This window comes from Peromyscus maniculatus, chromosome 3, assembly GCF_049852395.1.
Source record: "Peromyscus maniculatus bairdii isolate BWxNUB_F1_BW_parent chromosome 3, HU_Pman_BW_mat_3.1, whole genome shotgun sequence".
NCBI classification, from domain to species: Eukaryota; Metazoa; Chordata; class Mammalia; order Rodentia; family Cricetidae; genus Peromyscus; species Peromyscus maniculatus.
The window spans coordinates 132,606,710-132,622,417 of NC_134854.1; the positions used below are offsets into that span (position 1 = coordinate 132,606,710).

At 38.1% G+C, this 15,708-nt stretch overlaps 1 long non-coding RNA gene across 1 annotated transcript in view; it reads right to left on the reverse strand.

The window, feature by feature from the left end:
- The window catches only part of LOC143272462 (uncharacterized), a 28,514-nt gene extending 13,590 nt beyond the window's left edge, over positions 1-14,924 (reverse strand). The window contains exon 1 of the long non-coding RNA XR_013050058.1: positions 14,588-14,924. This is a non-coding gene — a long non-coding RNA (uncharacterized LOC143272462). The remainder of the gene's footprint in view (positions 1-14,587) is intronic.
- Between the last annotated feature and the right edge of the window lie 784 nt (positions 14,925-15,708).

Here is a 15,708-nt window from a genome sequence, read left to right on the forward strand (position 1 = left end):
ATATGAAGTTTTGCTTTTAGATCTTACAGAGGAGTTTTGGAGTATGAGTCTTACTTAGCACAAGGAATTTCTAAAACTAACTCCAAAGTTATTTGTTTTTCATTTGTCAGGTAGAAAAAAGAATAGCAGAGTTATAGAAAGGTGGGTAGAAAGGAAGATTTAATGAAACACTACAGTGGGGCATAATTCAACGCAGACTAACTCAGAAGTATATTTGGTTCCTAACTGTTGCTGTAGCCAGAAGGTAATGACCAATCAAATGCAGCAACTTGAAATAAGAGATAATCTATAGGTTGATAGCTCTGGAATTGAGAGGTTCTCAGATCAAGGTATCAGCCTGAATGCTTTGCCTCTGCAGAGACTGGGTGAGATATTTTTGCTTGGCTTTCCAAATCCTAGAGGCCTTGTGCATCCTTAGCTTTAGGCAACTTCTTTATCATCTCACCATCCTCTGCCTCTACCTTTGGCTCACCTGTGTCCCTCTTCATAAGGACCCTGTAATGTCATTGGATGCATCCAAATAACTTAGGATAACCTCAGCTTAAAGTCATTATCTTAACTGCACATATAATATCAATAGTGTCACATAAGGAGACAGTCTTGGAGATTTGGACATGACAATTGTTTTAGTTTCTTTCTTTTATTTTTTCTTTACTAAGTAATTTTTTATTCATTTTACATACCAACCACAGATCCCCCTCTCTTCCCTCCTTCCATTCCCTCCCAGCCTTCCCCCGCCAACCTACTCCCTTCATTCCCTCCTGCATCTTACACCTGTCAGAATGGCTAAGATCAAAAACACTGATGATAGCTTATGTTGGAATGGATGTGGAGAAAGGCGAACACTCCTTCACTGTTGGTGGGAGTGCAAATTTGTACAGCAACTTTGGAAATCAGTATGATAGTTTTTTTTAGAAAATTGGGAATCAGTCTACCTTAAGACCCAATGATACCACTCTTGGGCATATAGCCAAGGAATGCTCAATCATATCACCAGGACACTTGCTCACCTATGTTGAGAACACCATTATTCATAATAGCCAGAGCCTGGAAACAACTTAGTTACTGTTCTTTTTCTTTTGTTATCCTTTTTGTTTAATTGTTTTTGAGACTTGGTTTCTCTCTGTAATCTTGGATGTCCTGGAATTCTCTGTGTAGACTAGGTTGGCTTTGAACTCACAGACATCTGTCTAACTCTGCCTCCCCAGTATTGGACTGGCATCAAACTCAAAGAGAGCCATCTACCTCTGCCTCCCCAGTGCTGGGATTAAACATGTGTACTACCACCAACCGGCCTTAGTTCCTTTTCTATTGTTGTGAATAGATACTACGATTAAGGCAACTTAAAAAGACAAAGTTTAGTGGGGCTTGCTTGTGGTTTCAGATGGTAAGTTCTTGATCATCATGGTGAGCTGAATGGCAGAGGCTTACATGTGATCCACAGGCATGATTCAGTGACAGCTAACTGGGAGTGATTAGGCTTTTGATAGCTCAAGACATGCTTCTAGTGACATGCTTACTACAACAAGGACACACTTCCTAAGCCTTCTCAAAAAATTCTGCCACTGGGGACCAAATATTCAAACAGATGAGCCTATGGAGACCAGTCTCATTGAAGCTGCCACAGGCATATTGGTGGACCTAAAATCAGCCTGGCACTGACTGATGCATCCTATGAAATGTTAAAGTTTTGACTTGCATATATGCTTGTTTGTAGGACACATGTTTGTGTAGGGTTTTTCTTGAAGCTTCTAGCATCTTAGTCTCTCTAGTGGCTATGAAAATCTACTTCTGATCACCATTTTCTTGTATTATTGAAAATGTCACTGAAGTCTGCAAAGGACTTTATGTTTTGCTTTTAGCATGAAGGCAGCAGAAAGAATCAGTTAAAATGAACAGATGCATAGACTACCTTGGAATTGTCCATTAATCAACTTAAGTCTCTGTTTATGAACACACACACACATATATCTGTACACACACATACACACGCACACACACACACACATGCACACATGCACTGTCTTAGTGTTATGTTGCTATGTAGTAATGTCTTGACCATGGAAACTCTTTTACTAAGGAAAGTGTTTAATTGGGGCTTCAGTTTCAGAGGTTTAGCTCATTATCAGAATGGCAGAAAGCATAGAGGTAACCATGGTGCAAGAGAAGTAGTTAATTCAACATTCAGATCCACACCCAGCAGAAAGAGAGAAAGAGCCACTGGGCCTGGATTAAGCTTTAGAAACCTCAATGACCACCAACCACCCCACTCCCCAGTGTCAAATTTCCTCTAACAAGGCCATACTTACTCCCAAAACAGCCATATCTCCTAATCCATCCCAAATAGTGCCATTCCTCGATTACTAAGCACTCAAACACATGAACCTATGAAAGCCATTCTTATTCAAAACACACACACACACACACACACACACACACACACACACACACACACACACACGGTAGTCTTGTTTGAGAATCTCTTTTGTGTGGAAATTCTTAAGAAAGAGTTTCTCTACTAGTAATACCAGGAAGCAACCCAAGTATAAAGAAATCACTATTACCACTCATTGATTCCCATGAACACTTTCTACTTTTCTTTAGACAAGACAAGCTTCCCTAGGAAGCTCTTGACAGGGATAATCCTTGTAGACTAGAAACCTCCTACTTTTACAACTAATAAGAGGAATGGGACGCAATACCCTACCCTAGAATATCTTTCCTTCCTTCAGTTCCTGAGATTCCTCTCTTCTCTCCAGGACAGACACTGTAAAAACTGAAGCTAAAACCACAGTGGAATGTATTTTTTCAAATGCCTATGCAATGGTCAACCATATACAGCATATCATAGACAATAAAATAAACCTCACTGAATTTGGAAATACTGAGCTGAGTCTACTATTTTATCACAGTGGAATCATACTAGAAATTAATAACAGAAAGAGGAAGAGTATAGACAAATCGCTAAATGGTCTTATTAAATAAAAAACCTGGAGCCAGATATCAGGGTTACCTGAGAGATCAGAGAAATAAGAAAAGCTACAAGCCAACCTCACCTTACTAACCCTCAGCTTCCAAAGAGACATACTTCCTGTATATCCACACCTATATGCCTTTCTGTTCTGCTATCTCATTTGCTCTCTTGGTCCAGCTACATCACTTCCTCATCCCATCCAGCTCTGTCACTTCCTGTCTATTTTTACAGACCTCCAGACTTTTATGGTTAACTAGTTTTGGAATTTAATGTATATGCTACCACACTTGGCTCTGTTCCCAGTGTGGCCTTGAACTCACAGAGATCAAGACAGATCCCTGCCTCCAGAATGATAGGATTAAAGGTGTGTGCTACTATTGCCTGACTTCTATGTTTAATATAGTGGCTGGCTTTTTCCTCTGATCTTCAGATAAACTGTATTGGGTTGCACAAATAAAATATCACCACAGAAGAGATGTCTCAAGAGTTTAAGAGTTGCCTTTCAAGAGGACCAGATTCCATCCCCAGCACCTACATGGTGGCATTCAACCATCTATACCCCCAGTACCAGAGGATTAGCTGCCTTTCCAGGCATGGCATGATTGCATCTCACAAACATATATGGAGGTAAAATACCTATACACCTAATTATTAATTAAGTTTTTAGAAATTAGCAATAGCAGGAGCAGGATAACACTTAAATCAACAGACCATTTAAATCCTGCATGTATATGGCCTTTTGCCATAGAAAAACATCCTCAAGTGTTGTGGCTCAAAGAACAATTAACAGAAAATAGGCTTTTTCTTAGTAATTTTTTTTAAATTTTCAAGAGAATAGGTGTAAACATGAAATAGAAATCAGCCAATTGCTAAGTATATTTAGTACTAAAAGACTTCCATAAAGATCTTTTATGGCTTAGGCTCAGAGCCAGCTTGCTGTGTTCTGGTGATATGCCCCTGGGTGAAGCAGATTACACTTGAAGACAACTTCATAAATGCACCAGAAGAATATAATGTGGAACCCACTTCTTCACATTTGCTGTTTGTGTTTGGGAGAGTGAAGTGTTTATGTTATTGTATGAACTATTTACTGACTACCTAGAGCAACCAGAAGAAAGGTGAAGCTAAAATATTTGAAATTGTCTACCAATTTTATTTATTCCTTGTCATACAGAACACTATTCCCTCCAACTTTCAACCCTGGCAGCAGCATAAACAGGTGAAGAAAATTATCTAAATTGTCTGGTTTACCTGCAATGCCTACTCTCCACACAGGAATATTTGAGTCTTGTTTAATCAACATTTTCATGACAGGTGTTTTATCACACAAATAAAAATAGAGTATTGATGGTACAATTACACCTCAAAATTAAAGCATTTTAAATTTATGTAGATATTTTTGTCTGTAAAATCAAGCTAATGAAAATTAAACCAGATACAATATATGTTCATTGAAAATGATTTTTCAAGAATTGTTAATATTTTTTCCTAGTTTATTATTATAATTTTCATCATATTTGCCTTATTTCATCATTATATATGAATTTGTTTAGAGAAACTTGTGTAGTCTTCTTGGTAATGTGTATTTTAAGGTAATTAAAATATATTGATCTATTCAGAAAAATTGACCAAATAATCATATTCAACTTTATGGGCTCTACAAAATACTTTAGACAGTATTTTTCCACTGTATCAATACAGTAGCATCTTACTAATACATTATGAATATCAGGCTTTCTTTCATACAGTCTTAGATACACACATTGGTAATAAAAGTATTCATTTCTCCTTCTGGAGAGATATTGTATAGTATATGTTCCTTCAAAATAAAAGTGAACAAAATCTCCACCACCCTTGATAGTCATGAGAGGAGAAAGAAATAATGTGTCCCATATCATTTTCAATTAGCTGCTACATTTAGCTCCATTTCTTAAAATTGAACAAGTAAGTTGTCACAACATCTTTAGTCCAGACTCTGTGCTGATGTATGTTCCTTCCAGATTTTATCCTGTTCAAAAATGACAAAGATCTTCTTTTCTGTGTACATTGACTTCTTACACTCTTTTCCAAACATAAAACTCCCATGTTAAACACTCTCAAGCAAGTAAGTAAACTTCAAAGCCATCTACAACCACCTCCATAGACAGAAATGACTGCAGTTTATGTTTTTGGGTTCTTTTCTTACTCTTTTGATTGCTTAGATCTTGGTAGAAATAATTTGAGTAATTAATCTCCCCTAAAACCAGCTGTTGAAAACAATATACTATATCTTTTGTGTCTACAGATCAGCTGGGCTTCAGTTGGGCTAGACACAATTTGTCTCATTTCAGTTGGTAGAGCTCTTCTTCTCTTCCTCTAAGATTAGTGGTTTAATATTGTGTCCTCATGCACTAATGGTAAACAGAAACATGAAATTATACTATCAGAACTCACAAACTATTGTTCCTCTCCATAAACCTCTGGATAAAGCAGATTGATAGTCAAGGATGAAGTCAAGATCAATCATAGTGAACAAGGCTATGGATTCAGGAACAAGTGAATTTTAATGATTAATAACAAAATTTACTATTGGTTTTCTTAAATTAGATACATTTCTTATTGTTGCAATAAATTACCTGAGGAAAGCAACTTCAGGAAGGAAATGTTCATTTGGCTCACAGGTTGAGGATATACTCACAGTGGTGTATAGAATCAGGTTGGGAGGAGCTTGATGCATCTGATCACATTACATCCATAGATGGGAACTAGAGAGGGATGGATGGTGATTCTTTTCTCATCTTTTCTTTGCATTCAGTCAGGACCCCACTCCATAGGATGGTGCTACTCACATTTGTGACATATCTTCCCCACTAATTAAATTACTACATCATTTAATGATTTAAATGAAAAATGCCTCCCATAGGCTCAAGTATTTGGATACTTGCTCTGCAGCTGATGCTGTTGTTTGGGGAAGTGGTGCAGCCTTGTTGGAGGAATTAAGTCACTGTGCGTAGGCTTTGAGTTGTTACAGTCTTGTCCTACTTTTAGTTTGTCCTCTCTGTTTCTTGTTTGTGGCTAAAGATGTGAAATCTCAGCTTCCTATTCTTTCTGTTATGCCTCTCTGCCATTATGGTTTCACCCTTTGGAGCCATGAATCACAATAAGCTCTTTCTTGCATAAGCCATTTGTGGTCATGGAGTTTCATCACAGTAAGAGAAAAGCAACTGTAACACTCAGTTAATCCAATCTAGAGACTCCCTCACAGACTTGCCCAGAGTGAGATTGTCCCTGGGGTGATTCTAGATGCTATCAAGTTGACAGTATTAAGTATCACACATGTCTTACCTAATGAAATTCTTTTCCACATAGTATAATAATGATCTGGGACCTTACTTTGCTACATTAATACACATTTGAATTGATCTTTTTGTATATTGCCTTCCATGTGATAAGTACTCATCACTGAAGAAATTCGCACACATACCAACGTTTATCCCCACAACACTAATTATACCAAAGGTCATGTGACCTGTTCTTTCTGTTGAGGCCATTATGGAGGATCCTGAATGTTGTGCTTAGTACTGCTCTCCTACTTCAACTCACTACTGGGAACTAGTGTATAGGATTCAGCAGAATTAACATCTAAGCAAGTCACAAGTAAGTAGACACTCTATGAGTCGATGAATCCTCAGCATTAGACTTCCAAACTTCTTATTGCAATTTTATTCAGTTATGCCCAATGTCTTCCTGATGTGTATATTTTAATCCACGTACTATATGCTCATGAACTTTTGTGATGGAGAGTAGGAAGGCAGAACTCATTGAAATAATTAGCTCATAATTACACCAAGACTATTCTCTCTGGTGTCATCTTAGCTACTTACAAAGGTAAAAGTGACTGCTCTGTTTGTTCGCATCCAACTTATAGCTCTTTTCTTCCACTTGATAGACTAATTGCCAGCCCATGTCCTCAATAATTTGCAATTTCTTGCCGGCATCAGCACCTCGGTGAATATCCCACTTACAGAGATTTTATTAGTCTTCTATACTCATTCAACACAGAAAAAAAGCACCTTTTTATTTATATTGAAGTCAGTATCCTCTCCCCTCAAAAAAATAAATAAATAAATAAATAAATAAACCTCTATATTATACTTCATTTACACACTTTTGAATGCTGACAATTTTGCGTGGCTATTTTAATGTATTAAAAAATCCTTTAATATAAACAAGAAGTAAACCATTGTGCTTTAAGGATTATTTTAAAGTTCGGGGCATCTGTTTATGTGGGAGTTGTGTTCCTGGGTGCTGGTGCCTATGTTGTATATCCTGGAGCTGAAATAACTTAAACAGCTGCAGTTACAGGCTATTGCTAATGTGGGTGCTGAGAACTGAACATGGGTCCTTGGCAAGAACAGTACATACACTCAAGCATTGAGCCATCTCTCCAGCCTCAGTTTTAAGGATTAAAGAGATGACTCTTTGTTTAACCTGATGATTTGTGGTAATTGTAATAATATTTTATTTATTTTATTAGGGAATATTTAAAATTAACTTTAGTCAGTAAAGTGTCTGTTAGTTTAATGGCTGAACAATGAAGTTTTATGTTACTATATAAAACATCAACAACAGAGGAAATCTCTAGTTTTGAATTTAAATGCTTTTCTCAGTGTTAGTGTCCCAGTTATCTGTACTTAACAGTTTATGAGTAGGACGCATAGAGATGACTCAGTGGGTAAATGTGTTTGCTGCCAAACCTGAGCACTTGAATTCAATACCTGGAGCACCCACAGAGGAAAGAGAGAATCAAACCATGCAAGTTGTTCTCTGACCTCCACACACATGCATGTAAAAACACACACAATAAGTTAATGGTTAAATGTAGTAAGCATTTAAAAAGAATTAAGTGTTAAAGAGTCTGAGAAGCTTTATAGATTGCACTGTTTATTTCTGTCTGTTTTCTCTCTTAGGGTCCTACTTGTAGAAAACAATGAATGTTCTTTCCCAACATTCCACAGTATTAGATGCAAAATCCCCAAGATAGGTGTCTATTGAATTAAAACAGACTTAAAATTACAAGTATAATTCCTATAATTGAGGAAATACTGTCTACTAATATTAGACCTAGTAAATGATGCATAAGAAATTTGTACCTAGCAGGGCGGTGGTGGCACATACCTTTAATCCCAGCACTCGGGAGGCAGATCTTTGTGAGTTCGAGGCCAGTCTGGTCTAAAGATCGAGATCCAGGAAAGGCACAAAGCTACACAGAGAAACCGGGTCTCGAAAAACCAAAAAAAAAAAGAAAGAAAGAAAGAAGAAATTTGTACTTGATTTTACTTTCTTCCACCTCAAAGATATTAAGACACAACTGCTCAGTATTTTATAACCAGGATAGACACATAAAATTTTGATCTGCTGGGAAAGATAATACTCTCAAAAAAAGAGTCTTGTTCTGTCTTGGAAAGAAATGCATCTATTTGGAATGCTGTTGTTGTATGATACTCTTGACAAAATAAACAGATGCTAAGTGTGCTATTTTCTCTTTAGTCCTATAATTTTTGCTACAGTAATTTTCTCTCTAATCTTTGTGAACCTAAATGGTAAATAGTATGCCTTTTGTCTTTTAGATATTCAGCAATGCTTAAAACCTACCATGTCTAAAGAGTAAAATTTGTTAATTTCTGACTTTATTTATTTATTTATTTATTTATTTATTTATTTATTTATTTATTTTTGGTTTTTCGAGACAGCTTTGCGCCTTTCCTGAAGCTCACTTGGTAGCCCAGGCTGGCCTCAAACTCACAGAGATCCGCCTGCCTCTGCCTCCTGAGTGCTGGGATTAAAGGCGTGCACTACCACCACCGCCCGGCTGGATTTGACATTTCTATGGACAACCTTTCTGTTTCTTACAGTGTACCAGGTGAGTGCCCATCTACTCTTCCTCCTGGAGGCTTCCTTGGATTTTCCAACTCTTTACTTGTAGCTTCCTTCTGCACAGATTCATGATGTGTTGATAGGCTTTTCTGTGTTTGGCATCTAGAGTCTTCTCTTCTGCTTGTTTGCTTGGTTAGGTTATTCATCTCACAGTTCTGCTTGTAAACTCTGTGCTGATAACTACCAAACTTGTTTTGGCATTTATGATGTCTCTGCTTAATTCAATTTCAATTTGCTCCTTTGTAAACTTTTTTTAATGTTATTGTTATGTGTATAAGGGCTGTGCCTTTCCTGTGTGTATATGCACCAAGTGTGGTCCTGGTGCCCCTAGAAGCCAGAAGGGAACATCTAATTCCCTGGAACTGGAGTTTCAGATGGCCAAGAGCTGCCACATGGGGGCTGGGAATTGAATCCTGGTCCTCTGCAAAAGTAGTGAATGTTCTTAAGCCATTTTCCCAGCCACATAGCTCTTAAATTTAACCCAGACTCTCATATGCCCTTGGTAACTGGGTTGTACTTTTCAACTAAGACAGATATGTCAAACTCCTGAGCAGCTTTGTGGACTGCAGATGTTAAAATCTCATTACCTTTTCTATAATCCTTCTTACAGGAAACATTACCATTCTTCAGCATCCCTTAAAGAGACACTTCTGCTTGAAGAGCTCCTGATTTCTTCAAATTGTGTGTTCTTGCAAAAATTCAGTGTTATCAGATTCTAGTCTCTTTCTCTTCTCCATTTTCTGTCTTCTTCCTTTCTTTTTTTTCTTTTCATCTTCTTTAGTATTATGGATATTAGATCTGGGATCTCCTCCATCCTAACCAAGCAATCAGCTTGCTGAAATGCATCCCCAGCCCTGGTAACTTACTAAGAAGAAACCTTTTCTGTACACGGCTTAGGAACATTCCACCACATCTGATTGCTTCCTACTTTCTCTTTCTCAGTCTTTCCTGATAATGAACCACTAAACACTAAAGCTTTAGATCAAAACAGTTTTCTTAATCTGTTTCTTCATTTTCATTGAAGAAAATGACTTGTCCCATCAAATAGCTGTTGCAGGATTTAGTCTCTATAGTCACCATGTGAGGGGGCTGAGATGCATATGTATTTCTCACTTGGGAGAGTTATGCTTTTTTTTTTCTTTAATGTGTTTCAACCCCCCTAAGGTGTTCAAAAGAGTCTTTGTAATTTTCTAAGGTTTGAATGACTGTTTCTTTCTTTCTTTTTTCTTTTTTATACATGGGACCATACTTGGGTTCTGTTGCCTTTTCCAGAATCACGATCTATACCATATATTAGATCCATATTATTTTTAAACATACTCTTCAAACTCTGCACCCTTTTACTCTTTCTGTTATTTACCGTTTGGACAAACATAGAGCTTGGTATATGTATGTGTCTCTATTTAACATTTTTCTCTCAATTTTATTATATATAACTGAAGTAAAACACATAAAAACTTACATAGAATAGAAATGGCAGTATGGGAGCCAAGAGAGTTATTGCAACTACTGATCTCAACACTCCAACCTGTAAGGGTACTTGCACAGCAATGGCCCTTTGTGTGACTACCATTAACATCTCTCCTTTAGAAATCAAGGAAATTATACTAGGAGAAGAGAAATGGATTTTCTTTGGTTACATAGTAAGTAATAAAATGGAAATTATCAGTTGGATTGGACATTATTTATTAGTAAGCACTGCTTTTAGCAGTCATATAATTTACCATCTTCATCTTCTTCTTTTCTAATTCTCAGGCCTATCTTTGTAAGTGAAAAGGAATAATTCCGTAACGAGTCCAGTGATACTTTGTTCAAAAAGTAGAAATTGGATGCAAGCAGTTAGCTAGCATTCAACTTCAGAGAGAGATCGATTCTATAAATACTTAAAGTGTCTGCATCTAAAACGAAAAAGAGAGCTATTTCTACTACACATATTTGCTAATATAAAAGTTGTCTTTGATAACACTTTGTGAAGGCTATACTGTGGTGTCATTAAAACTGAAACACATAGGAAAACTGATTGCTACTACCCTCCAGTTACAGGGAGTGATTCAATCAAATGTTTTAGTATCTTTGTATTTAAAATGAAAACTACACAGTGAAGTTCAGTTGAAGTAGTTTTTCAAATTTATTAAAACCTATGTGCTGAGTCTATAAGGATTTCTAGTCTGAAAATGCAAAATCACTTTCTTCTGCAGAGAAGGCAGAACTCAGTCCCTTTTGACCTTTATAGAATTTTTAGAAGATTGGGCTCTTGGACTTCTTCCACTCATGATAAGAGAGGAGGTAAGCTGACAGAAACAATTTCTTTTTATTTACTGGCCATTACAGTTGTAAAATATGGCAGACATGAGCCTCACATAAATCAGTTCTCCTCAGATGAATAGGCCCTGAGAGAGGCATTCTGCCAAGGTTGCCTCACCTCAGCCGCATCTCTCTGTAGAACTCTGGCCCTGTCTTTGCCAGCCCTTCTGAATTTATTTTGGTTTTAATTCTGAATAATCCTCAATCAGAAGATGTAAATACAGGCCCAGAGCTTTCAGGATAGAAAGGACTCAGAGGGCATACCCGTTGTATCATCTCTGTCAGGATTCTTTCTCCTTGAAGGCATCAGGGAAAAAATAAAATAAAACTCCCTGAAGTGAATGGTCTCTGTAAATTAATCTTCCAAAGCAGATGCTGTTTGATGTAGTGATTTTAAACTCCATTTTAGATGGCATCACTTTCTGTTCTACTTTTTTTTTTTTTTAATGTCTGCTCATTCTCAGGTTCTTGGTAGTCTCCTGTAAAGGAGATGGTGATTAGAAATTTGCTCTAATATTTTTGGTTGTGAGCCTAGCCTTTAACAACTGAGCCATGGTGATAGGATGGCCAAACACCCTAAACTGTCCTGCTAGAAACTCCATCCAATGACTGAGGGAACTGGATGCAGAGATCCATGGCCAGGCCCTGGGTGGAGCTCTGGGAGTCCAATTAGCAAGAAAGAGGAGGGTTTATATGAGCGAGAATTGTTGAGACCAAGGTTGGATAAAGCACAGGGACAAATAGTCAAACAAATGGAAACACATGAACTATTAACCAATGGCTGAGGGCCCCCCAACTGGATCAGGCCCTCTGAATAGATGAGACAGTTGATTGGCTTGATCTGTTTGGGAGGCATCCAGGCAGTGGGACTGGGTCCTGTGCTCAGTGCATGATTTGGCTGTTTGAAACCTGGGGCTTATGCTGGTCGCTTGGCTTGGCCTGGGAGGAGGGGACTGGCCCTGCCTGGACTGAGTCTACCAGGTTGATCTCAGTCCTAGGGGGAGGCTTTGCCCTGAAGGAGATGGGAATGGGGGGTGGGCTGGAGGGAAGGGGAGGGGGGGCGGGAGGGGGGAGAACAAGGGAATCTGTGGCTGATATGTAGAATTAAACTATATTATAAAATAAAATAATTAAAAAAAAAGAAATTTGCTCTAACAGATCAGAGCCCACTCTTTTATTTGGCAATGCAGCCAATGCTCCCCAGAAAACAGGTCCTCCCTACAAATGGAAAAACCACAGTGTTGAAAGAACTGGGAGAAATGAATACCTAAGGAGAAGCAGATGATACACCTAGATCTACCTTCATTGCATTGCATATGAAAAGGAGGCTTTAAAACACTCTCAAGGGCTGCAGAGATGGCTCAGCTGTTAAGAATGCTGACTGCTCTTCCAGAGGACCTGGGTTTAACTCCCAGCACCTGCATGGCAACTAACAACTGTCTCTAACTCCAAGATCTGACACCCTCACACAGACATACATGTGTGCAAAACAGAAATACAAAGAAAGAAAGTAAAATTACAAATAATAGAAAAAGAACAACAACAAAACCACTCTCAAGACAGGGTCAAACAAACAAACAACTGAGTATATGTGTGTAGAAATGTTCTTTTTAAAAAAATAAGTTTGGTGATGGGATGTGTGGGGGTGAGATTCTTCTTATCTTGAACTTTTTTGAGTGTTTGTTAAGAGTCTCCGGCATTGTGTTACAATGTTCTTCACAGAGCTGGCTCTTAGAACATGCTCCTTGGTTCTTAATTCTGATAGCTTTTAGTTTTCTAAAGCTTGACTGAGGCTTCTGTTCTACATATGGAGACTGAAAAATACATACAATAACATAAGAGACAATGGCTTATGCGGACAGGATTATGATTGTACTTTTACTGGCTTGTACATGCCACTTCTTGGCTACTCCTTGATGTAGTTTTAGGTGGCTTTTGTAAAGGGGGCATTAATGAAATGATATGTATTTTGAGTCAGAGAGCTCACCTGTGTACAAGGCTAGTATTTGATATGGCTAGCCTATTATCTGAGAATTACTTACTCAACAGTGCTTATTCAACGTATACTGTATGTCAGAAAATGTGAGTCCTAGAGATATGCTTAAATAACATGGGCTGCAACTCCTGCCTACTCCAGGTATTTTCAAATGTTACAGAAAGAAAATATAAATGGAAATGAAGTGAGTACATGGTTTACAAGTGGAGTGAGTCCTATAAGACAGTGGAAGCAGCTAGGGTTTAGGAGAGAAGAAAGACCTGGCTTTCAAACTCAGCTAAGATGCTGGCGAAAGTAGGGTTTCAGATTACTATATGGTCCAGTTGTATGACTATAATTCTAGGACAATGAAATGAGGCCTGAAGTGGAAGACTCTAGGTTACCTGGATTCCTGCCTTTGTCAACTTGACACAGTCTAGAAGCAGGTTCCATCCAAGCAGGAACCTTGGATGAAGAATTGCCTCTATCAGATTCGTCTGCAGCATGTTCATGGGTCATTTTCTTGATTACTGATTAATTTGGTAGGGTCCATCATATGATGGGCAGTGCTACTCTGGAGCAGGTATGCCTTGGTGGTATAAGCAGCTGAGTAAGCCAAAGAAAGCAAGCCAGTAAACAGCATTCCTCCTTGGTCTCTGCTTCAGTTCCTGACTCCAGGTTCTGGCTTTGAGTCCCTACGTTGGCTTCCATTTATGATGGATTATAATACCTGTGAGCCAAATGTATCCTTTCCTATCTAAGTTTGTTTTTGGCAGTGTTTATTGCAGCAAAAAGCAAACTAGAATTCCTTGCTTAGGAAAGTGCTTGAACAGCTTCCTCCCACTGTTTGTCTCATGAGGACTGTGCTGGACAGTTTATTTGTGATGGTGGTATCTGCTCACAAACTTCCCATCTCCTCCCTGCTCCTCTGTCATTCTACAGTGTTTATTTCTCCTTTCCTCATGCAGCATATAGTATATATTTTATAAACATATATTCTATATCTCTTCATATAAACTTAAAATTATATAATAGAGCAATGACTTCTCAGTTTTCTTATATTTCCTAAATACCTACAACACTTTCTGACACATAGGCATTCAATAAATAATTACTTAAAGCAGAGAGAATAGGAGAACTATAATGTTGTATGACTGCAACCCTAGCACTGGGACAGTAAAGGTAGGAGCCTCGATAGTCCAAGGTTGACCTGCAACAACTGTAAATTCAGAGTAATCCTAGGCAACATGTGACCCTGCTCCTCTGCAAATGTATAGATTTCATGCATGATGTTGATGCAACAATAACTATTGTTAGATGATTGAAATTATTTGAGCTCCAGTGTAATGACTCTATAAAATGAGAAAAATAAACGTGAAAAAAATGACATAAAATAAGGTAATGTTCAAAGCTCTTACCCTATTAATCTGAGAAGGTGACACATGCTTCTGCTGCTGGTGGTCATATTGATAGTTTGACTGTTCCTGTGGTCCACAGATGGTCAGCTGGAGCACAGGGATACTCCAGCACAGAGTGGACAAATGCTGTGACGAGCATTGCTGACAAGTCCCTTTGGGCCCCACAGTCTGGCCCTGCAGTCCTCGGTCTGAGGTTTTGTTTCCAGGCCTGGGATCTTACAAAGCTGAGACATCCTTCCACATTTCTCATTTTGAGGTCTGAAAAGCTTGTGGGGAAGGACTTGGTTTTCTTTAAGGTGCTGGCCACCAGGAGTTGGATCATGTCCCAAAGATTAATTATATGGACACACATTTGGGGGGCAGGGAGTGCAAGGGTCAGGCAGCGAGCCTCCGAGGACTGGGAAGTGAGTGTGATCTGAGGACATGAAGTGACATTCACAAATAATCAATAAAAATATTATGTAATAAACAAAAAAGATTGATCTCTTCTTTCCTTCCTTCCCCCTTCTCCCTCTCTCTTTGTCCCTTCTCTTTCTTTCTTTCTTTCTTTCTTTCTTTCTTTCTTTCTTTCTTTCTTTCTTTCTTTCTTTCTTTCTTTCTTTCTCTTTTTCTCTCAATACAGAGTCTCATGGTAATGGAGAGACAGGTCTTCCTAATCTTATGGCAGTGATATGTAGCATGGAAAATGGGGAACTATCATTTGAGCAGTTTAGGGAATTCTTTCTTTTCCTTTGCTTTTTTTTTTTCCAAAAGTACTGCATTTTTTAAAATTGAGTTTTTGAAAACACAACTCTAAAATACATACTAATCCATGTGTGAAGATGGTCCCAGTGAGATATATTTCATTTCTCTGTGATTTTATTTTAGAGTGAGCAGGTATTAGAAACAAAGAATCCCTGTTTAAGAAGGGAAGCACAGGGAGCTAGCAGGAGGTTTAAGCAGGGGAACTGAGTCAGGAGAGGTAAGACAGTGGATTTTCAAAACTTCTCAAGAAAGATTTAGTAAAATATCACTCTGGGGTTTATGGGGAGCTAATATGAATGCTTTTCAACTACCAGAGCTTCTTTTGCCTTTAGATTAAGTGAAAAGAATCGACAGTCTCCATGAAATTCTGCAAAGAG